Below are 5,646 nucleotides of genomic sequence, written 5' to 3'. Positions count from 1 at the left end.
ACGCGTGGAACAAAGACTGGCCCGTGTGGGCCGATCCAACAGACAAGCTACTGTAACTCAAACAGCTGAAAAAAATGCATGCTCGTTCTGATAGAAAGGTGCCAGAATACATAGTGAAGGACAGTTTGTTTGGAGCTGCATAGCCACATACTAGCCAGGGTGCCCATGTGCACCCCCAAATACTACAACAATGGGCACATGAGCATCAGAACTGGACCACAGAGCAATGGAAGGTGGTCTTGTCTGATGATTCATCTTTTCTTTTACATCATATAGATGGCAGGATGAGTTTGTATCGCTTACCTGGGGAGCACTTTGGCACCAGGAGAGCCAGTACAGGCAGTGTGATGCTTTGGGTAGTAAAGAAATCTTGAGTCTTGCCATCCATGCGCATGTTATTTGACTCATACCACCTACACCTGCATTGTTACCCGCATCTATACAGACTTTTATGGGAACGGTATTCCCTGATGGCTGAGGCCTCATTAAGCAGGATTGAGCGCCCTGCCACAAAGGAAAAATGGTTCAGGACTGGTTTGAGGAGCACAACAATTTTGAGCTGTTAATTTGGCCTCTAAATTCCCCAGATCTCAATCCAATCCATCTGTGGGATGTGCTAGGCAAACATTCATGGAGGATCCATCTTGCAACTTACACAACTTAAAGGATCTGTTGCTAACATCTTGGTACCGGATACCACAGCATACCTTCAGAGGTCTAGTGGAGTCCATGCCTTGATGGGTCAGAGCGGATTTTACAGCAAAAGGGAGGCCAACACAATATTAGGCAGGTAGTCATAATGTTATGCTTGGTGTGTGTGTGTGTGTGTGTGTGTGTGTGTGAGAGCATGTGTGCCAAAGAGCAGATTGTGCCCTGCATGTCATGATATTGGTCTATATGTCAACAGATGAAGAAAATGACTGTAAAATGGAAAATCATGAATAAAAAGACAAAACTGCATCAAAAAACAATTCCTTTTATTTCTGTAATAGTGAGTCCAAAATAGTTTTAAATTCTTGCCGGTACTATGACAAGTACACACACTTGCAAATGTGTTAACCCATTCTCATTGGATTGACACAGTTTTCCCACCCTTTTGCAAAATAGTTAACGCAGATGTCATTCAAGAAGTCCAAACTCCATTGTTTTAGCTGTGGTTACAGAACAGAAACCATATGCTCCGAGCTCTTAGAAACTCCCTGATCAGTATGAAATCACTGAAAGCACCTGTTTGACACTTCTTCACAGAATTTTTCAGTTTGCAATCAGTCTGCAGGCCTGTGTTGTTCTTTGCAAGCATGGATCATCGAGGAGGCAGATGAGAGGTAGAGTAAGAGGTAGAGGGGTCAGAGGAAGAGAAGTCCATGTGCGAAGTGGAGGTATAGCTGGAAGGGCTCAAGTTACAGATGAAATTCGGGCAACTGTGATTGATCATGTTGTAAATCATGGCCTTTCACTTAGAGAGGCTGGACAAAGAGTCCAACCTGTTCTAAACAGAAACACTGTTGCATCCATTGTTAGAGTTTTTCAACAGGAGAACAGGTAATGTTGCTATACAGTATATACGGAAATATCTGCAGTGATATACAGTACTTCATGTAATTTTTTCCACATTTCATGTATTCTTTATAGAATCGAAAGGCTACCAGTCGGTGGCGGTAGAGGGAGAATTTTTAATGCCGAGCAGGAGGCAGCCGTTGTCAACATGGTTCTGGCATAATACATTAGGCTGCGTGAAATCAGAGCAGCAGTGATTGCTGATCAGGGAGTATTTAGGAACATCCATACTGTGAGCGAGGCCACAATTGACCGCGTCCTCAGAAGGAACCATATGGCCATGAAACAGCTCTATAGAGTTCCATTTCAGAGGAACTCTGAAGCTGTGAAGGAGGCCAGATGCCAATATGTGGAGGTAAGGAAACACAACAGTACTATACTCTTATGCCTTGTCATATCATGCAGTTACTGTAGAATGAACTGGACTCACTTTGACGTAATTGACGAATAATGGAGCTTGAAGCTGAGGGGGCACATCATGTCTTCATTTATGTCAATGAAGCAGGTTTCAATCTTTGTAAAGTAAGGAGACGTGGAAGGAACCTCACTGGGCATAGGGGCACTATTACTGTTCCAGGGCAGAGGGGTGCCAACATAACTATGTGTGCTGCCATCTCCAATGATGGCGTCCTGTGCCATATCCCTACCATTGGCCCATACAACACTGAGCGTCTCGGAGCATTCCTGAATGCCCTTCATGACATCCTGATCCTGCCTGTTGGGGCCTGGCATGCCACTGTTCGTGATTATCTGGGACAATGTGGTGTTCCACCACTCTCCTGTTGTGAATGAGTGGTTTGCAGTGCACCCTCGGATGATGGTACAATTCCTTCCTCCATACTCTCCATTTTTAAATCCCATAGAGGAATTCTTTAGTGCATGGAGATGGAAGGTAAATGATCACCGTCCCTATAAACAGATGCCCTTGCTCAATGCAATGACTGCTGCTGCCCAAGATATAGATGCAGAGGCATGTCAAGGATGGATCAGGCATGCTAGACGATTTTTCCCTCGGTGCATTGCACGAGAGAATATTGACTGCGATGTGGATGAGGCCATGTTGCCCATTCTTCAAGAAAGAAGAGACAGAAGTGTATCACTTGTGGCTATCTCTTATACTCTTATAGTATAGGCCTACTATAGATTTTTGTTCTTTACTGGAAAAGACTGTTTTTTTTATTTTCCTAATTTCTCACACAGTAATGGATTTTATTTTTATTTCCATGTATTCTCTGTTGGAATATTTCATTTGTCAGCCACAGTCTGAAAAAAAGAATGTAATCAATAAAATTTGCATCAAAGCATATCTAATTCTGAATGCATTTTTTGCAAGAGGGCAAATTTGACTACAAACAGCACTGGCATGTAAGCTATGTACAGTCATAGGTTACAATGACAAGCAATGGTGCACCGATTCACACACGGGTGCTGTATTTTGGATTTTGTTGCCCATTGTGTAATGATTGATTGGAGGTGCTCATACACTTGTGTCATAGTTGAGTTGTTTGACGGCAAAATTTGCTTTTGTTCCACATTTTAAATGTTTTGGCACAGTTAGAGCCTTTTGCAAGCAAAATGTGTCACTTTGACCACTGTGGCACTGTTTAGGCCTCTGCGTTAACTGTTTTGAAAATGTGGATTTTGAGTTGACGGCTGCGTCAAAACAATCAATAAAAACTGTATTGTACACCTTTCCGCATAATACAATTAAGTACATTATCAGTTCAAAAGTCTGAAAAATAAACATATATAAGACTGAACTGAGAGAGCTGGTGGTTTGTAAATATCAACAACAAAAAACCACCAAACCCTTTTTAAGTTTTGAAAGGCATCATTTAAAGCCAAGCTGTTGCTTTTTGTTGGGCTTATAAGTGTATCAAATAAAGAAGCTGCTCAATGTAAAGGAGCATTGCCAAAGTCATGGCTTTTTTTTAGTCACTGCCGGAGCATTTCAGATTAGGGTCGTGTATCTGGTGCCACATCAGATACATGTGAGCTGAAAGGAATCTGTGAACAAGTAGAGTTCCTCTATAAAAGCAAGGATCATAGCCATCAGCTTTGCTGGAAGCAAGATAAAGTCCACCTAACTTCACACCAGCATGGGACTCAGGTCGAAGTCTTGTTTTGGCCAGACACAATCCAAAGTAAGCATCATCGATGGGATGAAGAGGGATAGAGTGGGAAACAGTGTATATAATCAAAGCTGTGTAACCAGATAAAAGGAAACCCCCACCACTACAGTAAGGGGGGTAAGAGTCTGACTCCTGCACCTGAACTGGAACATAATACTTACTGTATGGGGATCGAATGGGGCCAGTATTTTCGAGCAGGTAGCCAGTAAAGAGGTGCTTCTGTCCAACATTGTTTTTAAAGTGTTGGAGATACTCAACCATGTTGTCTGTGTTGGCAAAGACATCATCATCACCGTTTAGAATGAAGTGAACATGTGGACAGTTTCTTTCCATCCATTCGAGGAAGAGTATTTGCTTCAAGGTGAGGTTGTAAAATGTGTCATTAAAGTCCCACTGGAGAATATCATTGTTCTCATGTTGCTCCATTTCAAGGAGTTTGTTCATTCTCTCTTTCTCAAAACCAGTACCTGTTGTTCCTGAGATGAAGAGCCTTCGGATCCACACACCATTATGTAATCTCTCCTCAGCCCAGGTTTTGCGCAGTACTTCTCGACGGTCGTAGTTCACAGGAGAGCTTTTAATGACCAGTAGAAGAAAGACTTCTGCAGATCTGTCGGGTCCTCCACACTTATCAGGAATGTCTAGTAGCATGGGGAAATGTCGACAGTGGCGATAGTACAGAAAGTCTTGTATATGACCAGGGAGAGAGCTGAAGTTCATGATGTTGGCAGCAGACATGTTTTGTTGACACTTTGGCCAGGAATAAATGTAAGGTGAAGTTGTGGAGGGCAGATTTGTTTGAATGACATCATCTCTCACGATTTCATGTAGTAGTCTATCTTCATGGAGAAAAATCACAGCCAGGACAACAACAGCTCCCACCAGGAAAGCAACTGCTTTTGAGAGGTTCATCCTCAAAAATCTGTGGTGACAAGAAAGTTTTCTCATTAGAAATACCATTCAAAAATTAATTGTCCAATAATCTAAAGGATTTATGCTGTACATATAACTTGTTTGAAAAAGAGAGACTTGAAAGGGAGTTTGTAACCTTTCAAAACCAGCAGTCTATTTCACAGTTCTGAAGCTTTCCATTAACCTTTTCTCTTAATTAACAGTGGGCGTTCACTGTAGGGACTACATCACAGGTATTCTAGACAAAAGAAAGAGATGTGTAATGTTAGAGACTGCTATATTGTTTCTCCACTAGATGCACTGAAAAGAAATCATACTGGGCTTCATTTTGGTGGATATGTAATGTAAGTCCTTGTGAGAAAACCTTGATCTGATTCAATTTCAACAGTAAAACCCCTGAAAAAACTGCAGTTCTGTTGCCTCCCTCCCTAGGTTACATGGTTACTTAATTTATAGTAGAACCTGTTGACACTTTGATGCAGCAAAGACAGTGATCATCCTTGCGATGATGACTGCCCTTTTACTGATTGTGATTTTTTTTTTGTTTATTTTTATCCCTTTCTCCCAATGCATTCATTTAGGTTCCTTGAACAATTATGCATAAATGCCCATTAATATTTTTGTTGCATTTTGACCAGATGTTTTTAATAGTCAGTAACAAACTAATGGCACAATTCAGGCTGAATATTTGACCACTCTTCCTGGCACAATTTGTAGGATTAATTTAAGTTGGTTGTTTTCCTGGTGTGGAGCTGGCTTTTAAGCATAGTCCACAAATTTTCAATACAGTTGAAGCCGGGGATTTGTAGCTGCCCACACAAGCCTCTTTCCCACCAACAGGGTTCCGGAGCTGGGGCCGTGAATTGAACCGTTAGGCGGGTTTTCCACTGCCGAAGCACTCGGTGCTTGGCCGAAAAACGGGTTCAATTCCGGCCCCGCAAACTAGCTGGTCTGGAACCAGGAACCCGTGCCGAAAGCGGCAGAGGGGCGTGACTCTGCCGTCTCAACATCAAGTTTTCTACCATATTACATGTGTATTACATGA

General features: G+C 42.2%; 1 pseudogene; it reads right to left on the bottom strand.

Annotated features, from left to right (window-relative positions):
* Positions 1-3,381: 3,381 nt before the first annotated feature.
* Positions 3,382-4,810, bottom strand: LOC115792395 (N-acetyllactosaminide beta-1,3-N-acetylglucosaminyltransferase 3 pseudogene; annotated as a pseudogene).
* Positions 4,811-5,646: the final 836 nt, after the last annotated feature.

Source organism: Archocentrus centrarchus, chromosome 14, assembly GCF_007364275.1.
Source record: "Archocentrus centrarchus isolate MPI-CPG fArcCen1 chromosome 14, fArcCen1, whole genome shotgun sequence".
Classification (NCBI taxonomy): Eukaryota; Metazoa; Chordata; class Actinopteri; order Cichliformes; family Cichlidae; genus Archocentrus; species Archocentrus centrarchus.
This window is presented reverse-complemented; position numbering and strand designations above follow the sequence as displayed.